The 21,070-nt window shown below is 40.4% G+C and overlaps 1 protein-coding gene across 3 annotated transcripts in view; it reads left to right on the forward strand.

Moving 5' to 3' along the window:
- The window catches only part of LOC111863423 (dipeptidase 1), a 399,898-nt gene that overhangs the window by 82,737 nt on the left and 296,091 nt on the right, over nt 1-21,070 (forward strand). For all 3 annotated transcript variants that reach the window (XM_023849743.2, XM_023849742.2, XM_023849744.2), the window contains exon 2: nt 13,203-13,389. The gene's annotated coding sequence lies outside the window, so the exon portion shown is untranslated. The remainder of the gene's footprint in view (nt 1-13,202; nt 13,390-21,070) is intronic.

Here is a 21,070-nt window from a genome sequence, read left to right on the forward strand (position 1 = left end):
AAAACGCCGAGAGAAGAAGCAAAAGTGAAAATTCTCGCTGTTTTATCTCAGCATTTTGTACAAAAAAAAAAACTGTGACGTGATGGAAAGCCCTTTTTGTCGGATTCGGTATCAGCATACCAGAATTAATTAAGGTGTCTCTTGATTCATTCATCAATGGCCCTACAACCCTTTGTTGGCCCCGGACTCTTCAGTTTCATAATCTTTTTTACAGACGATAGGACTCCTTGGACGATTGATCAGCTCGTCGTAAGGCCTCTACCTACACACAGAACAACACAAACACATAATAAACGCACTTACAGACCTCCATGCGTTGAGTGGAATTCGAACCCACGATCCCAGGATCGAAGCGAGCGAAGAGAGTTCACGCCTCAGACCGCGCGGCTGAGGTTTCTTTCACGTTACCATAAACTCGCTAATTAGTGTATTATCGTGTTTATGTATTAAAACGTTAGTTTGCAGGTTCCTGAAGTGAAAATCAATTCGAATCGACTGGAAGAATTCTTGTAGGGAAGACTTTTTGCCCCATAAGAAATAGGACCTGATGCTTCACCATCATTAATAGGTGTAGAAGTAACAAAATGCGTCATTGAACACAATCTTGATCCAGTTCAGTAAGTGTATATTCTGCCTTATGATTCAGCCTGGATCAAAAGCGAAGGTTCTGTCGGAATATACTTTATGTAAAACAAGAAGTAGTTCGGATAGACTTGAAAGGATTCTGACGATGGTGTATACTGTACTTCTTTTGGCTTGTTTTGGACTTCATCCATCGTCTGGTATGTAAAAGATAAAAAGACCACGACGTCTCGGAGACTGGATCTGTCTCCGTCTTCAGGTTGGTAATGAAGGATAAACCTACTCAGTTAGGCCCGATAGAAAGAGCTAGTAGCCGTAGCTTCTTCAGCTTCCTTGTTCACGTCCTTACTGGCCGGCGACTGTCTCACAGCTCACTCATTGCTGCAACCGACTGACTCCCAGGCTGGCAGCCATCTCACACCAACCTCTACTCTTCTCTCTTCCGTCTGAAGATTCTCTCGTCATCGCAGTTGCTCCTCTTTATATGTATAGCATCGGCACGTACCGCATAGAAAACATCTCTCCATAAAGTTTTCTTGCTATATTACTTGACTATGGCTCAGACCACGTAGAGGACACCATTCCTCTGTTACTGTTTACGGCCATTACTAAACAGCGGCCTTTATTTACAGAGTCATTTCTTAGAAACGGATCTACATGCTACAATATATTGTCACATATTTAGTGAATAGACACAGGTTTTCGATTGGTAATTGGATTTATTGAACCCTTACAACTCTTGAGTAGAAATACTGACATGTTGCGCAACCGAGGACCTCTACCTCCCCAGCGGCACGTGGCGGTAACGTAGCGCTCGCGTAATAGGCGAGTCATCACCCCGCTACTCCCCGCGGTGACGTCACGAGCGGAGCCGAAGTGAACCGAGCGGAGCCGAAGTTAGCCGAGTCCCCGCAACCTGGTAGCTATGCAACGCGAGTCAACGGCGGTGACGTCACCAAGGGGTAACAGCGTTGCTAGGCTATACGCCAGGTCACAGTAGTGACGTGGCGGGCGACCCTAGCAACAGCGAACGGAATAAAAGCCGGCTTATATCACCATCGCGTGTTTACAGTGCCGTATCCTAGAAAGATGTTTCTTCTCGCTGCAGAATTCTAACTTTAAGCCCTCGTTTCAAAATATGACAATATTACAGTCACCCAGTCGAGATACGAATCTTGTTTACCTAGAATATTGTATTGGATCGTCACATTGTGTTAGATATATAGAAACTGTGGAATTTCCGTTTACACATCTACAATATATAATGGTATATTTTATATTTATTCCTTATTTCTACATGTTACTGCCATAGAAGACATCTTCAGGCATTCGGTACATTTAGTATTGCTTGCTGCGAATATGCACATCGGCCAATGTTTACATTTTAATTCATTCTAAAATACGGTGTCAGGATCAGTTAAAATATGTACTAATTTGGTATTGTTTTTCTTCCAGGCAATATTTTTTTAAGTTGATATCGACAATATACAATATATTAGTAGTTTTCGCTTCAAATCATTTGTTTATATACGCTCTTATTTTGACTTATAAAGAGAATATAACACAACATGACACTCCCATGGAATATCCCACTGTATCTGTTTATGTTCGAAACATATAGAAACAACAAACAAGTATATTGTCACGTGCACGGGTGACTAAAGCCGGGGTTCGGATTGGTAATTGGATTGATTGGATACTTACTCACAGGTTGTAACTACAATAAATTAATACACTGCTACAGATTTTCACACTACAAAAAAATCCACGCTAAATCTTCAGCCTGCCTTCACAAATTTTCACGGATTTATAACACAGGAATTATAAAATTGTCCCTAAGACACACTCCCAGTACCACTGCAGTGTAGCACATAAAGTCTTCAAATCACTCATTAGATCTTCGCAGGCTGACTTCTTCTACCCTTCTCTACTCCTCGACCTTACTGCTTGCTTGCTTGCTTGCTTCTTCGCGTGTTTCTGCCGCTACTACTACTAGTAACAGCTCTAAAACCTCCTGGACTCTTACTTACATAGCCGCGGAAAGGACATGCATCACAAGAAACATGTCACGTGATCACTATCCAGCCAGTCCACTGGCGCAAGCTGCAGGAACATAAGCAAACACATGTCACGTGACCACCATTTACTGTTGTTTGACGTCACTGCGGACACGGAGAACACAGTTTCCACTATTGTTGGGTGTTGGATCATGTTTACAGAGCTATTGCCTGGCAATGCGTTGATCAAATCCGTTACAATTTAATATACAATTATATATTGTATTTGTATAGAAGAAACTGCCATAATTTGTTATAAACGTAAGTAATTTAGTCTCGGGATGACTGGGCTTTTGGACTTTGCCCATCGTCCAGTATTTTGTAAACACAGAAGAACACAACGTTTCGTAAACTTGATCGGTTTCCATCCTAAGGTGAGAGGCTGGGAGACAGCTAATCTGTTGGTTCAGTTTGAAACATTTAACTTCAATCGCTGGACCTTTAGATGTTAAACCTAATTGACCCAACACGGTAGGTATCTCCCACCGCCTCTCACCTGGGGACGGAAACAGAACCAGTTTCCGAAACGTTGTGTTCTTTTGTGATTTTCAGAATGCAGAAAGATGGACAAAGTCCAGACGCCAGAAATTCCCAGTGTTATACATCATAGAATCCTTTAGACTCTAAATAATTTAGATTCTGCCTGGTCCTGCAAACCGATATGTCTCTTGTGTTCCTCTGCCATTGGTTTACAGAAGTCCCTCTCCAAAGCAATCCGCCTCCAGTTATTGATTTTTGGGTATTTTAACGACTTTTTATATTTTCCCAATCCACCTTTGCTTTGATCTACTGTGCCCCCTCTCCCTTTCGGCTTGCGTGATCAGATTATTGGATGAAAACTTTACTGATCTGATAAGACGTGTATGTACAAGAGAATTTATGTGAAATTTATATGTGTAGCAGACAGTGGGACACACAGGTATTCAAATGTTATGAAGTGGTACATAATTTACGAGAGTTTTGTCTCGGTTCTAATTTTTGTTTCCTTTTGTTTCTCTTCTAATCAGCATGTACCATTCTCTGCCATTCAGCAGTGCCAGTGTATACCTTACAAGCCCCAATATAAGGTCACCTTCAGTACTGCAACTGCGCCGTAATTACGCCTACCCAACAAAAGAGAAACTGTGTTTTCTGCATGATCCGTGCCGAGGGTTATAAAGAGGATAAAGCAGATCGTTTGATTTAGTTGAGTTTCGAGACTCTAGCCTTCCAGGATATGAGCTTTGGAGCAGAGGAATAAAATTGAAAGAGTCGACAGTCGAAAGTGACTGAGAAGAAATGACAAGAAATAAATTAGGCTGTGCAAATAAAACTTCATATATGCTGTAGTGGCAGTGAGACTGTTATAAAGCTTTTGCCAGGATACTACTAAGAATAGGCTGAGAACCCTTGTGTTTGTGTGTGCGCGTGCGTGCTTGTGTACCGGTGAGTTGTGAAATGTGTAAATCAGCGATATGGCTGTAATTATGTATGGTCCCGAAGTGAATATATAAGATGTAAATATATTCAATCATCCAATCCAAAACCCATCTCATAAGTCACGCACAACACCCCTGCAAGTGACTGTAGGAATTATTGGACCAATACGAAATAAATTGCAACTGACCCAATTCTTTATGCATATATATATATNATCGAACCTCGTTCGTCCAGCTTGTAGACCAGTCATTAATAACTGCATTCAGTTAATTACACGAAAAAATAATTACATATATCCTTAAGCAATTCATACACGTGAATATCAAAATCCAACCCCGCCACCGAGTCCGTAGCCAGTCGCTATACCCGCGATATATATATATATGTGATCATATATCTCTAAAAACTATAACATAAATCAGTTTCGGAGATAAAATGTGATGTCTTGAAAGAAGTTTGGAAGAGACGAGCTTAACTTTATGAGAGAGAACCTAATTTCCTACAACCAACATTTGCCTCAATACGAATTACAAATTGTCAGCTCCACAGATGACTGTATCTGAATATTATCAGCAGTGGTACAATTGTGAACAAAGCATATATAATTGCGGCAAGTAATTAGATATGTGCTTATTGCACGTGTGTACAAAATTTCAGACGAATGTTCCAGTTCATTATTGCAGAGCTGCAGTTAATGTATCCGGATTGTGACACAGCTTCCGCCATTTCAAGTGATTATAGAAGCGAGATGTGTTTAATTGCGAAAAGAGCTGCATGCATTTAGAGAGATCTAATTTGAACCCATAAAGCAATTAGTAGCAATAGTATGCGCAGAAATAAAAATAATAGAATTTGCCACATGCTACAGTTATTGAAATCACATTAATGCTACTGATAATAATTCACTACGTAATTAATTCTCCAGTGCTGATACCTGAAGCTCAGTATTCACTGATACAGAATCGATTAAATTTGGATTGACAGTTTAAAATAAAATGGGTCATGTAAATTTAATATCGATTTACGTGGGCCCAGAATTATTGTTGCTCTACACGAAATACAACAAAACTAATTTGTCAAAATCAACTAGTGATACATCGTGTTAATAAATAATATCCTAATTTGATCCGAAATTCTTTATTCCAAAGAGTTTTCGATGTCGTTATTTTATGAGAGAAGGAAAGTAGATTGGCGTGTGTGTTTGTGTGTGTGTGTGTCTTCAGAGGAAGAGAGGGCATCTCAATAAAACAGAAAAATTATAACCTTCTACATATCAAAATAAAAGTTATACAGGTACGTTTTTACATGATACTAGATTAAAAGCATGTTTTAAAATGAATCGCATGTTCATAAGTAGGACATTCGAAGTACTGAGATTACTATCCTGTATTAAATTACTGTCTTTTGGAATGTGGCGCCAGGTAGATTTGTACCGAAACTTCACGAGGATCTTGCTGACTTCTGAGAACTCTTTACCCTGAAGAAGGAATATGTATTTACAAAACAGAACGTTGTCGCTTCCCAGAAGTCCGTAATTTTAATACTGATCGCTGTGAGAACATCAGGTATCAATGAGATGTTATTCCAGTCCTCTAATTGTGATTTATATGCAGATTAAATATTATTATGTCTCTACAGTGTTTTGTTGGGCCTTGGCCGCTTTTCAATTTCTTGATCTTATAGACAGTCGGTAGGACTCCTTGGATGGAGGATCAGCCAGTCGCAAGGCCGCCACATGTACACAGAATAAACGTACACACTACAGACATCCATACCTTGAGTAGGATTCGAACCCACGATCCTAGCGTTCGAGCGAGCAAAGACAGCTCATGCCTTAGACCCCGAGGCCAATGTGATCGGTACACAGATGTATACATGATATAAAAACCAGTAACTAACCCCTTGAAGTCGAGTCCTTCAGGGCTGGATGATCTCTCGAACAATCAAAACTACTGAGATACGAAAAATATCGAGGAACTTATCTGAAAATTGTGTACCTTTGCAAAGTACACGTTTGAAATCTGCTCTTATGTTATAAACGTGTTTGTTGATTATACTACGGAAGATTCAAGTGTTTATCACAAATTATTACTTGATTCGTCTAAAAACTAAAAAACTAAACTCCGTGGCTTGAGTCCGCAAGCGAACTATACCAAATGAGCCACCGCCGCTGGTCGGCGAAGTTAGTGCCAGTTTTAGCGGATAGAGGGTGTCACGTGGTCAGCGCAAATAATCCCCAAGGCCGTTAGTCTCGGTTTTCTAGACCGGAGTCGCTATTTCCTTGAAACATCTTCTCAATTACCCACACGAGTCCGAGTGGACCCCTTTCCAGACCCACTACTTCTAAAAAAATCTGGTAGCCTCGGGAGTCAAACCCGGTACCTCTGGGTCTGTAGCCAGGAACTCTGACCACTAGACCATAGATGCGTCTAGTAGTATTTATTAGCAACATGAACTTGTATTTATGTTTATCTTCATTTTATAAATGGACAAATTTTCGAAAGAGATTTGCCAGTTTCGTTTACATTATCTGTCTAACTTCGGGAAAATTGACGTTTCGAATTTACATGATCACGTTCTTTGATTTCAGCGAATGCGCGAGGATTTCAGTATGAAAGATAAAATATTTATTAATTTCATTGTCTGTTATTCAGAAGGACTTTGTAGTATTTAGGCTGTTTAATTTTCAATGAATAGCAGTTTGTAAAAAGGGACATTAATTACAGGGTATTGAAGGTTACTGACGCTATATTTACAGCCCTCAAAATTTATAATCGCAATTATTTCAACCATTTCAAACTGAACGCATACGAGTCATCACAGATAAATATTTACTATATATGTTGCCTTGTAAATGGGAACAATTTCAACTTTCATTCATTGATGTTTCACAGCTGATGAAGTGACTAACATAACTAAATCTGCGGGCATCTGAAACCCTTTAAAATACGCCAATGGATAGTCGTGATATAATTTGAGTTTTATTCCAAAAATCTGGATTAATGAAAGCTGTAATCAGAGGTTTTAATTCAACTAATTGTTACTCAGCTCTAATCTCTATATATCATATTTTGCCGTCTGCTTGGAATATTTCTGGTAGAAACTAATCAACGAGTAGCGATTGCCCTTACAGGAAATTCGGAAATATAGGGAAGTAATTAGAATCTTGACTGGATATGAGTTCCGGTTGAATTATTTAAAAATTAATTCTATAAATTCTGTTTCGAATGTGCTTTTTTTTCCCCCTTGGCACTACAGCCCCAGTGGGCCTAGGTCTACCTCCACGAACTTCTCCGTTCACTTCGGTTTTTCTAGATCTTACACATTTGGTAGGACTCCTTGGGCGGGTGATCAGCTGGTCGCAAGGCCTCTACCTGTACACAAACACAGAAAAACGCACACACACAAACTAAACATCCATGCCCTGTGTGGGATTCGAACCCACGATCCCGGTTTCCAAGCGAGCGAAAACAGTAAATACCTTAAACCGTTCGGCTACCGTCAGCGGCCGAATGTGCTTCTACGTTGCTGTTATTGTCATTTCAAATAGTATGACGAATATAACAATCGCCAATATCACCGTCGATATTTCTTGTTTAAGAGCTCACTTAAGATATCGTGTGAATTGAATTAAATAACCGTGTATCTGTAATAGAATTATCAACAGTTGATCGCTAATTATCTTCACAGGTAATGCAGCATTCATGAAAATTGCAGTCAAGGTATTCCCCCGTTACATCCCATGTAGGACCTATATTTTTAATAATACCTGTATTATCTGCAAATTACTTACGAAGTAATTATAATTCTGATTTGAGTGCTTGACATGGTACATGTAAGAGCCAAGCAGAAAATTTAGGTACATTCAGTTAAAATTGTCTCTCTTCTTATTATGGCATGTAGACGGGTTGTTAGGCAACGACTGGGAAATAAATAGGCATACAACAGTCTTTGCTAAGTAATGGCTCTGTAAACAACGGCCGTTGCTAGGGAACAATGGAAGATCTATTGGGGGGGTGTCCCCTGTGAGGTCCGTGCCGGCCATATAAGGAGGGCCAGTTGCCATTTTCTTCTATTGATAGTAGGGTGGGACTAAGTCCCTTGTGCTGCGGCCACTTCTGGCCTATTGTACCAGCCCCAGATGATTTGTGAGGGTGATTGTGGAGCAATTGGTGGAATGAAGATTGGCAGGGNAACTAATCAACGAGTAGCGATTGCCCTTACAGGAAATTCGGAAATATAGGGAAGTAATTAGAATCTTGACTGGATATGAGTTCCGGTTGAATTATTTAAAAATTAATTCTATAAATTCTGTTTCGAATGTGCTTTTTTTTCCCCCTTGGCACTACAGCCCCAGTGGGCCTAGGTCTACCTCCACGAACTTCTCCGTTCACTTCGGTTTTTCTAGATCTTACACATTTGGTAGGACTCCTTGGGCGGGTGATCAGCTGGTCGCAAGGCCTCTACCTGTACACAAACACAGAAAAACGCACACACACAAACTAAACATCCATGCCCTGTGTGGGATTCGAACCCACGATCCCGGTTTCCAAGCGAGCGAAAACAGTAAATACCTTAAACCGTTCGGCTACCGTCAGCGGCCGAATGTGCTTCTACGTTGCTGTTATTGTCATTTCAAATAGTATGACGAATATAACAATCGCCAATATCACCGTCGATATTTCTTGTTTAAGAGCTCACTTAAGATATCGTGTGAATTGAATTAAATAACCGTGTATCTGTAATAGAATTATCAACAGTTGATCGCTAATTATCTTCACAGGTAATGCAGCATTCATGAAAATTGCAGTCAAGGTATTCCCCCGTTACATCCCATGTAGGACCTATATTTTTAATAATACCTGTATTATCTGCAAATTACTTACGAAGTAATTATAATTCTGATTTGAGTGCTTGACATGGTACATGTAAGAGCCAAGCAGAAAATTTAGGTACATTCAGTTAAAATTGTCTCTCTTCTTATTATGGCATGTAGACGGGTTGTTAGGCAACGACTGGGAAATAAATAGGCATACAACAGTCTTTGCTAAGTAATGGCTCTGTAAACAACGGCCGTTGCTAGGGAACAATGGAAGATCTATTGGGGGGGTGTCCCCTGTGAGGTCCGTGCCGGCCATATAAGGAGGGCCAGTTGCCATTTTCTTCTATTGATAGTAGGGTGGGACTAAGTCCCTTGTACTGCGGCCACTTCTGGCCTATTGTACCAGCCCCAGATGATTTGTGAGGGTGATTGTGGAGCAATTGGTGGAATGAAGATTGGCAAGGGAAACCGAAGTACTCTGAGAAAACCTGCCCCAGCGCCACTTTGTCCACCACAAATCCCACTTGACCAGACCCGAGATCGAAACCTGGCCGCCGCGGTGGGAAGCCAGCGACTGACCGCTTGAGCTATGGTTCGGCTAGCCAGCTGCCATTCCGTAGAAGAGAGTCTGGAGACGGCAGTGAGAACAGCAGGTGGTCGGTGTGAGATGGCCGCCAGCCTGGGAGTCAGCGGGTGAAGTGGAGCAAGTTAGTTGGTGAATGCGTCAGAGGGCTGCTGTGGTTAGAAGCTGGTAGCTGAGCCACAGAGGCAGATCGGTAACCCAGAGGAAGGGGAACTTCCACCGTTGGAAGCTGTTACCAGGAAACCGGTGAAGACACAGCAGGCTGAGAAGATTTAAGTGTGTTCTGTACTGTACTGTAGAGTGTGTATTAGCATAGCGCTGCAGTTACTTGTAGTTATGAGTTGTATTAATTGTGTAATAAATCTTATTACCAAGCTAAACTCCGTCTATAGTCACATTTAGTCACGTGACTTTATTAACTACTTGACTCTGTTGAACACAGTTTTCCTCAGAAATTAATATTTCCGCACTTGGTGAATAACTTCCACATAAGTTCATTACCTCATTCATAAAAGCTCACCAATAGTGGATCTGTTTATATTGAGGTTTTAGACGAAAATTTTCAGCGTATTTATTTGTCTCATGCCTGCTATATTCTCATGAAACATGATTGGCCGTAACAAGTTAGAAATAAGGTTTATTCCGTAGTGTGGGGCACAAAGTTACTAGCGATTACAGTTTAATAAGATTACTTAAAAGTTGGAACAACGAAATATTAATTAGCGAAAATCTCACGTGTCGAAGTTCACAAACTGTACTATTTCCATCCACAGTTCATCTTATACAATTCCTCCTCCTCCTCCTCCTCCTCCTCCTTCTGTTCTATTTCACAACATGTTTCGGCCGTACATGGCCATCGTCAGGTGTTCTGCCAAAATCTGTTTCACTGTGTGATATATCCGACTTCTATCACAGGTGAAAGCGATGTGTCTTAATTCGCGTACAATAATGGACTCTAATAAAATCAATAAAAAATCAATAAAATCAATAAAGTCTATTTAAAATTCAGTTAAAATTTTTCGATATTTTGCTTGGGGGACGTCCTCTCGTTAACCAGACGCCATTGCGTAGATTTTCTTTGTTGGGACTACTTGCACAGCGGCATTGCTGTTTGTGTATATATGGCTCTCGAAATATTTCTGTAGCTATCATGTATGCCCCCTGCCTGTCCCCTCCTCACCCTGCCTGTGTGGTGGTGTTCCGTGTATCCAGAACTTATCGAATTTCAACAAAACCTGTGAAATGCTTCGTGGGATGCTAGGAAAATTCAATTTATGACCTTAGGAAAACTAGGGTTTATTTTGGAACAGTACGAATATTTTTTATATTTTTATGGAAGTTGTCCATATTGGCTTTGAAAAGAAGTTGTGAAACATTGTATAAGACACGTGGAAATGTCAAATTATGTCGTTATGCTAATTATAATATAAATCAATATGGAACGGTCCAACAAATTTTGCTGGAAATCTGTTATCCAATTTTGACCTGGTGCACAATAGTCTTTCTTTTTTCTATTTTCTAAATTATTACGATTAAAGTCTGAAGTGCTCGAAAACTTTCAGTGAATGTGTCCAACATCGAATGTGATGAAAATTTTTCGAAAATTATAAGGTCTGATACTAGTTCCCAGACGGACAGACAGACAAGCATGACTACCTTTGACGACTTTCTTCGTTCCTCTTTAAGAAACTCTTAATAATGTTGATGAAGGGGACTTAATGTTAATAATATAAGAATAATTACATTCTCACTGTACATGTACCTATTTCATGATTCCATATACGCTCTTTCTGAGTTCTAGAAGAAAAAATGAGGAATAAGGAAAATACAGGCATTATTTATTCATTTCTATAATTATGTTCTAATTTCCGTCCGTGTAATTGCCTTGTGGTCTTTCACGTTTGCTGAGAAATCCTATTACATTACTCATGGTGCTTCTAAGCCTCTTTGCTGGCTGATATACGCGCTCCAACAGCACGAACCTAACCAAACATTACACAGCCTGGGAGAGTAGGAGGATACATAATTACACCTTTTGTTAAGAGGCATTTGTGCCATAACTTATATTGAAGCTTCACAAAGCATGCTCGTATCTGGGAATAACCTTACCTTGCTTTTCCGCTCAATGTGTACATAACTTAATCCTTTTCCTGTAAGACCCACGAATTTCTTCCACCTTTAAACTGTTGGAAATGATTTCTGCCTTTACTGAAATTAACAGAAAAAAGAAACAGTGTATAGAATTCCAATGCTGCTATACCTACGTTATTATTAGTTAGCTTAGCAGCTCAGTCATTAAAGTGATGAACTGTGGGCTAGAAAGCCGAAGCTTCTTACTTCCTATTTTTCTTCTTTTTTTATTACTAGTGGGGTGGGACTAATTCCCTTGTACTGCAGCCACTTCTGGCCTATTGTACCAACCCCAGATGATAGGTGAGGGTTATTGTGGAACAATTGGTGGAATGAAGATTGGCAGGGGAAACCGAAGTACTCGGAGAACACCTGTCCCAGAGTCACTTTGTCCACCACAAATCCCACTTGAGCAGACCCGGGATCGAACCCTGGCCGCCGCGGTGGGATGCCAGCGACAAACCGCTTGAGCTATGGCGCGGCCTTCTTACTTCGTAAGAAAAGAGGATTTGATTGTGGTTTACTTAACCACAAACAAATAACTCAAATTTTAGTAAGTAGTGATTTGGAAAAAAAAAATGTTGAATGAAATGGCCGTGGCTTTAACAGAGTTTTGCCTGGAGAGAGGGACTGAGGAAACCCATTAAAGGCTCAGTCAGGATAACCTACATGTTCCGGTCGAGATTAAATCTAGGTACATCCTGAACACAGCTCAACTCCTTCACTCAAGTTCTTGATTAGAAAGTGTGAAAATTCGATTTAACACTAAAAACATAACGCCTCTCCCTCTTGTGTTGTTGTTTAATGACGTTTTTCACATTGCTGAGATTAAGGCATACGTACAATGAAATGTGAATATGATAATATTAAGTTGATAAGGAATTCAGATGAGAGAGAAGTAGATTGCAGTTCACAGCTTTTCATATTCATTAGTTTCATAGATTGATTATTCTGGTGAATTGGCACGCACTCTGTCATTAAGCTTGTATTTCATTCCATTATGTAATTATTAGTAACTGCATTATTTGTAATGCGTTGTAGCCGGGAAAGTCAGTACAGTTACTAGAGTACTGAGCGGCCTCCGTAGTCTAGAGGTAACGTTCCAACCTCATCACTCGTAGTACGCGGGTTCAAATACCCGGCGGAGGTCGTCGAATTTTTAAGGGCGGAAAAATTCAGGGAACAAGTCCTCCGGGAGGGACGTTAAGCCGTGGGTTCCGTGTCGTAACTTTACGGCACGTAAAAGAATCTCATAACTCCAAAGGAGGTCACTGAGCCAAATTAACGGACGTTTCCCGCCCAACAGCAGTCTCTAATACCTCTGGTAGATGGGGGAAGCATTATAGATACCTCTCAGCTAGTAGAGCCGGTCTCGCTGGCTGGGCGGGACTGATGGTAAGCACCAGTACCGGTAGGATATAGAAACTGGTAGAAATCATAGAGGGAAGCACAATGGACCAATATAGATCTCAGTGCATGGGGAAACCCACCCTCTCCAATAACTAACTAACTAACTAACTAACTAACTAACTACTAGAGTACTGACTGGACGCTCAAGGAATCTGGGTTCGATATCCGAGATCATAATAAATGTTTCTCTTCTCTACAGCATCCAGACTGACTTTGGCGCCTGCGTATCCTACTTCTGAGCGTGTAGATGAGCATATCCCACAGAGGTTAAAGCGGTCACAACGTGAAGTTCACCATTGACAATCTAAATTTCACACTACTGCAGGATTTATGAATGCGTGTGCTCTACATCCATTGTCCACACTTCTTCACGGCGTGGTGCTTAAGTAAGTACAGAAAATGCTTTACTTTTTTTACTTTTAAAAACATAGAAACGCCATTCACTTACAGTGTGCTACCCTCGTTTGGAACTTCAGTATACATGGCGTCTAGCAAGTAAATAAATAACTCATGTGACTCAAGGATTTGGTGGACTCGTTTCTGTTGCTCGGAATAGAAAATTATACAAGGGTATCGATTTTGTCTCTCTCAAAATGTCATTAGGTTACTTTTCCATTCGCTACCAATAGTCCTTAAAATGACATAACTTAATAGGGTCTTTCTGTGCGAGGTAGCTCTACAGTAATATTTGTGATGTTTTAATAAATTATTAGCCTTCCTTCCTAAAGCGATTTCTATGCTGTCTGTCTCTCTGCGTCCGTGAGACCCCCTTATTAATTTTTCAATGCCTGATCCTGTCTAAACATTATTCAGGATGAAATTAAGAGGAGATTGAACTCGGGTAATGTTTGCTACCATTCAGTCCAGAGCCTTTTTTCTTCTCACCTGCTGTCTAAAAACATAAAAATTAAATATGCAAAATTATAATTTTACCTGTTGTTCTGTATGGTTGTGAAACTTGGTCTATGACATTACGATAGGAACATGGGGTGTTTTTCATAACAGAGTGCTGGGGAGAATATTTTGAAGGTAGGTAGATGGAGTCACGAGAGGTTGGAAAAAATTACATAATGAAGAACTTCATAGCTTATACTCTCCTCCAAGTATAATTAGAATGATTAAGTCAAGGAGGATGGGATGGGCAGGGCAAGTGGCACGAATGGGTGAAAAGACGAATGCATATGGGATATTGGTGGGAAAGCCAGAAGGAAAGAGACCACTGAAAAGACAAAGATGTAGGTGGGTGGACAATATTAAAACAGATCTTAGAGAGGTAGGATGGGATGGTATGGTTTAATTGATCTGGCTCAGTATAGGAACCAGTGGATGGCTCTTGTGAGCATGGCACTGAACCTTCGGGTTCCATAAAATTCTGGGAAGTTCTTGGGTAGCTGCAGAATTGGCGACTTCTCAAGAAGGGCTCAGCTCCATGAGTGATGATGAGTGGATTGCATTAATGAGTTGGATGGTTGTATGTACAAATGCATTTATGAATGTATTGATGGAATGATATACTGATGGCTGGAAGGACAGGCTTACAGATCCATATATCCGTTTACATGAATACATGAACTGATATTTATGCCAGGATCTGCAGAATAATTAGTCCGTACACAACGCATTTTGGCTTTCCAGTTACAGTTTGAATGGGACAGCTTCTGAACCAAGGGAACTGTCTAATGGAGAAGAATAAGCTGATATTTGTCCCCCCTGTGGAAGAGAATTTTCGATTTCAATTCATAACGGAGACACCAGATTGTTACCTTTAAAAATATCTGACCCATCAACAGCAGACAGAGTTGATTTTGCATAGTATCCTGTGGGTCCAATCCAGTTCACGTGCTCTGTGTTTGGTTGTCAAATTGGCTTATCTGCTGCCCTTTTGGTATTGAGCCAATATATGCATTTTTTTTACTGGCTAGCCGTCTGCGTGGACGTGACTCGTGATCACTCTTGCTCTCTCTGTCTAATGGAATCAGAAAAGTTGGTGGTGTTTCAGAACAGAGTAAATTTTGCCCCATGCTTAATTATTTAAGCACAGCGCCAAGAAAGATACGAGAGAATAGAGACATAGCCCCACTATTCTCTACCTCAACATTAGATACTGTGAGCCGTCAGTTTCACGCCCCGGCCGCTTCATACCCTGGGAAGGAGCGCCTGTCACCAATTGGAGAAGAGACTTGGTGGACTACAAAGCCGATTTCATTGCAATTGGTAGAAAAAATCTCTTACCCTTGCTTGGAAACGAATCCCTGTCGTCCAGCCCGTAGTCCTTCGCTATACCAAATGAGCTGCCTCGGCTGCTGTTCTGGAACCGAGTGTAAAACGGAAAATTTTGGCCAGAGAGGGGAAAATAACACGAGATTTGAGAAAATCGCTTAATGAGGATTTTTAGATTCTGTACTTTTCACTAAGGAGGATAAGAGGGGTGAGGCTTATGACACAATTCGCAGAAGTACAAAACCTAAATAGGAAATCTTGAAAAGGAAGCCATTTGCAAAACCGGGGTGTATTGATGGGAGCATAAAATTAAAATTTGTTTTAATGAAAATAAATCTGAGGGTACGAACTAGATACTCCGGTCAAGTGAGGATCAATGCTGGGCTGTTGTGAACGCATTAATGAATCTTTGGTTTCCAAAACAAAATGTGAGGAATTATTGTCAGTAAATTTATATTTTTCAAATTTAAGTCTGTACCGTAAAGTTAGTTACTCAGGTGGCCGCGTCATAGCTCAAGCGGTTAGTCGCTGGCTTCCCACCGCGGCGGCCTGGGTTCGATCCCGGGTCTGGTCAATTGGGATTTCTGATGGACAAAGTGGCTCTAGGGCAGGTTTTCTCCGAGTACTTCTGTTTCCCTTTCCAATCTTCATTCCACGAATTCCTCCACAATCACCCTCACCTATCATCTGGGGCTGGTACAATAGACCAGAAGTGGCCGCAGTGCAAGGGACTTAGTCCCACCCCACTAGCAATAAAAATAGTTAATCAGTAGTTATTAATGGGTTATTAGGGTTTTATTTGAGGAATTTTATGAACTACTGGTGTCACTATGCTTCAAGCGAATTTGAGCCTACAAATATACAAATGAATCTTTGGTTTCCAAAACAAAATGTGAGGAATTACTGTCAGTAAATTCATATTTTTCGAAATTAACTATGTACCGTACACTTAGTTACTCAGGTGGCCGCGTTATAGCTCAAGCGGTTAGTCGCTGGCTTCCCATCGCGGCGGCCTGGGTTCGATCCCGGGTCTGGTCAAGTGGGATTTGTGGTGAACAAAGTGGCGCTGGGGAAAGTTTTCTCCGAGTACTTCGGTTTCCCCTGCCAATCTTCATTCCACCAATTGCTCCACAATCACCTTCACCTATCATCTGGGGCTGGTACAATAGGCCAGAAGTGGCCACAGTACAAGGGACTTAGTCCCACCCCACTAGCAATAAAAATAGTTAATCAGTAGTTATTAATGGGTTATTAGGGTTTTATTTGAGAGATTTTATGAACTACTGGTGTCACTGTGCTTCAAGCGAATTTGAGCCTACAAATATAGCTCATTAAGTAACGAGACCTTATTTCACATTTCGACTTCTTGAAGTAATGGAGGTATTTCTCTTATCCTCCACACCCACACAGAAGCCTTAGGCTTTGTCCTTGCGGCCCATATTTGCTCCCATGGCAAGATGGGAAGATAGACGAAACTGAGGGAGACAGCGACAGTGAGTTTTATACGAGGTGAATAACTATCAGCTGCTCGTCTAAGTCCATGCACCATCAGGGTTGTTACTTCCATTCAATGGATTTTTTCCCCCTGACACTACAGCCCCAGTGGGCATAGGGCTACCTCCATGAACTTCTCCGTTCACTTCGGTTTTTCTAGATCTTACATATTCGGTAGGACTCCTTGGGCGGGTGATCAGCTCGTCGCAATGCCTCTACCTGTACACAAACACAGAAAAACGCACACACACAAACTAAACATCCATGCCCTGAGTGGGATTCGAACTCACGATCCCGGTTGCAAGCGAGTGAAGACAGTACATGCCTTAGACCGCTCGGCTATCGTGGACGGTCCATTCAGTGGTTATCCCTTGGAGTTCCACAGCGTGACGATAAATATTACATAATTATGTTATTATGAAATATAAACGTTCATGGAAGTCCATTATATGGTCGTCTTTAAACTTGTCTACTTTCATTGTTTCTGTCACTGTTACTTTATGAATGCCACAAAATTGGTAACGGTTATAAACCTTTTTAATTAAAACAGAAAGCCCCTGCTCTGAAACCCTGCATTGCCTCAGGTTACTCTCACTTCCGTCTTCCTGTTTGGAAACAGCCGTCATCCGCTCTTCACTGAACAAGCTTGAATGCTTCAAGGAATTATCTTCATACAGCAAAGAAAGGAAATCGTGGGTTGAATTGAAACTGTAGAATTATGTAAGCTTTTCGTATGATCACAGAAGTTCCTGTATGGATTTAATTGTGTTCTGTTGGCGTAGAGGACGCCGAAGCACAGAGCCTTTCATTTCACTGGTATTCTTTGTGTGTGTCTCTTCTCGGCCTTCTGAAGAACAGTTGTTAATTTATGGACCATCTGATTTTAGTAGAAGCAATTGTGTCTGTGTGGGTGTTCTATATACATTTCCACATAATTGTGTCCGTTTAAACAATTTTTTTTTTTCGAAATGATAGAGGTTCTCTTTGTAGGGGTTTAGAACACTTTAAATAACCTAGACTTTCAGAAAACCAAAAAGACTAGATATTAGAATATCACTTGGGAACAATTCCTTTCAGTGTATTGCTTTCTTTTGCTTTCGATGGAACTTAAGAACAAAAAAAAAAAGAATAACGCATTTCTTATTTCAAATATCAATTCATCATACTTTTTCTGAGATATTTTATACTTAAGGAAGGTTTGAGACGCCTTAAAGCCTTTCAGAATGTTGGACCCCCCCCCCCAAACGGCTTTCCACACTGATTATATAAAAAACCACCAGCACATGCATTAACAGACAATTACAGTCATTTAATTCAACATCTTACATATAAAAAAACTCCTGAAGGGAGTAGAAGGCATTATGCAACAAATAACACTTCAATATAATTTTCAGTTTTTCAAAAAGTAAACGTCACTTTAAAAAAAAATAAATAGCTTGGATTTACGTCGTAATTGATTGATTAATGTCATTAAAATGCTGTTAATTTTATTAATTCAAGATAAACATTATAAAATTTTAATTTATCACTTTTACTAGTGGCTTAGTGCGTAGTTTGTTAAGCAGAGGGACAATTTTACCTTTACCTTTTCCCAACTTTACTTGTGCCTTACGTCCGGGACAGCTCCCGGGTAGAGTCTAGTCCCTCATACATCCCACTCTTGTATATAAATAGATACGGGCCGGCACTTTTGGTGGCTATAGAAACTGTTTTCCGGTTTGGGGCAAGAAATTACTATTTTGATGGACCAAACCTCAATGCACCTTTATGAACAAAAACGTGTGTTGTTTTCTGTGACTGGAGAATATTTTCTGTAGCAAGACAGCATCTGTCACCAGTGACTGTCAAGCCTTTCTAATTGTTCTCACTTGCACCCCACTTAGAGGACAATGTCTGTCTCTCCTAGTGACTCTCTGCCTAGCAAGAGACCCGCAAGGAAAGAGATGTAGAAAGTACAAGAAAATATCAGATTATTCCCACTATATCCAGTATCAAGAAAAACAATAATTACATCCCTTGTATTTCGGAAATGTTTGATATCCACTCAATGAAGCTGAGCCCTTCTTGAGAAGCCGCCAATTGTGAAGCTACTGAAGAACTTCGCAGAATTTTATGAAATCCGAAGGTTCATTACCGTCTTCACAAGAGCCCTCCACTGGTCCCTATTCTAAGCAGGATCAATCCAATCCATACCATCCCATACTATCTCTCTAAGATCCGTTTTAATATTGTACACCTACCTACACCTTGGTCTTCCCAGTGGTCTCTTTCCTTCTGGCTTTCCCACAAATATTCCCCCATTCGTGCTAGATGCCCTGCCCACCTCATCCTCCTTGACTTGATCATTCTAATTATACTTGGAGAAGAGTACAAATTATGAAGCTCGTCATTATGTAGTTTTCTCCAACCACCTGTCACTTCATCTCTCTTCGGTCCAAATATTCTCTTCAACACCCTGTTCTCAAACACCCTCAGTCTATGTTCCTCCCTCATTGTCAGAGAGGAATTTTCACACTATACAGAACCACAGTCAGAATTATAGTTTTGTATATTCTAATTTTTATGTTTTTGAACAGCAGACGAGAAGACAAAAGGTTGTGGACTGAATGGTAACAAGCATTTCGCGAGTTCAGTCTCCTCTAAATTTCCTCCTCAATCAAGTTTTGATTTGTTATCGGTCCCAAATATCCGAACTCTACCTTTTTTTCAAAACGTCTGTCAGCTATCTTGATGTCATGTTTTGCCCTGCATTTTGGTGACGAGACAGCAACACTCACTCAGTTGTCTCTTTACTTCTAGATCAACCTCCTTAGTAGCGTCATATTGAAAGAATGAATACAAAAAATAGGCAATTAGTGTTTGGTGTTGTGTGATTTGTATATCTAAGGGTTCCTCCACAATACTTACTGCTTGCTTGGGCTAATTTTCCACCCTGAACATGGAAGCAGTAAGTTACTCCGAAATGTAGGTGAACTTCAACATCACGTGACATGACATCCCAAACGATAGTTGTATTTAGCGAGAGATTTAATTGTTAGGCTATTTCGGCGATGTTTCAACTCTATATGTTGTACAGCTTCCAGTGACACCGGTAAGATGATTTTAATGTCGAGTATTTTCAGGGACTTGGGAGGAGACAGTAGAGGACATTAGTTTCCTAATTCATCTGGATAGAGTGAGAAAACCGTGAAATCTTCAATATTACTCCAGGTAATAATGTGGATATTCTAACGGGTATATCTTGAACACGTGTTCAGAGCGTGACCACGACAAAACTCTGACCGGGATTAGACATGAAAAATAAAATAATTACTTGCGTAAAAATTTAATAGGCAAACATTATTTTGTAGGAATTGATGTTCACACAAAGGTGGCCATGAAGAGTACTGTCTCCTGGGAAATAACACCATTTTGTCCGTTGAAAATCAACCGACGTTTCGGAGGAACATCGCCTCAATTTGTCAGGATCGAATAACAAGTCTAGCAAGGAACCGGCTTGGAAGCGGTGGGCTTGCTACTTACTCTAACTCTGGTATTTTGCTCAGCTTATTCGACCCTGAAGTTAGAGATGATGTATTCCTCCGAAACAGTACCCTTCGAATGTATAGTATTTAAGGTTCTCAAGGCGGTCACTGTGTAGAATACAGTCTTCTTGCCTGTGACGCCGTGTACTCTGGTGGACATTTACACAGACGTTTCGTAGGAATTTGCTGCCTTAAACTTCAGGGTTGAAGACAGAAACAGTAGTTTACTCCGAAACATTGGTGAACTTCTGCCAGAGAATTTACTGCCCTGAATATGAAAGCAGTACGTTATGCCGAAACATCGACCAAAATAAATGACGTCACACTGCACACGAAAATAATCTTTAAAATAAATTAAGTGAAATAAAGTTGCCTCTTCGCCTGTTTTCACGACGTAAAGTGGCGTAGCAAACGTGAAAAGAGCTCCGTGTATTTTCGACCTCGACGCGGTCTTGGGGAAGATAATACTTGAAAGTTCCGAAGTCTATGGACGGATATTATTAAAATGTATAAATTGAATATGGTATTAAAATTGAATTCGAAAAGCTTTCCTCGAAGTGGTGAACGTTCCGGACGCGGGAATGAATATTAGTGGTCCATAAAAGTAAGGAATTTCTTGTCTAGCTAGTTATCAGTTGCTAGTGGGCGACACTGCACTATGGAGATATTTACTTACATTTTCTCTCTCAACTCATTGTACAAGAAACGGGATGAAGAAACTGAAATTAATTTTGTTTTCAATCTTGTTCTTTGGCTCAGAGATTAAATGCCATATAATAATAAATATCAAAGAAGTTTGTTTTTTTTTTTTTTTTTTTTTTTTTAAAAA

The sequence above is a fragment of the Cryptotermes secundus genome, unplaced genomic scaffold, assembly GCF_002891405.2.
Source record: "Cryptotermes secundus unplaced genomic scaffold, Csec_1.0 scaffold964, whole genome shotgun sequence".
Lineage (NCBI taxonomy): Eukaryota > Metazoa > Arthropoda > Insecta > Blattodea > Kalotermitidae > Cryptotermes > Cryptotermes secundus.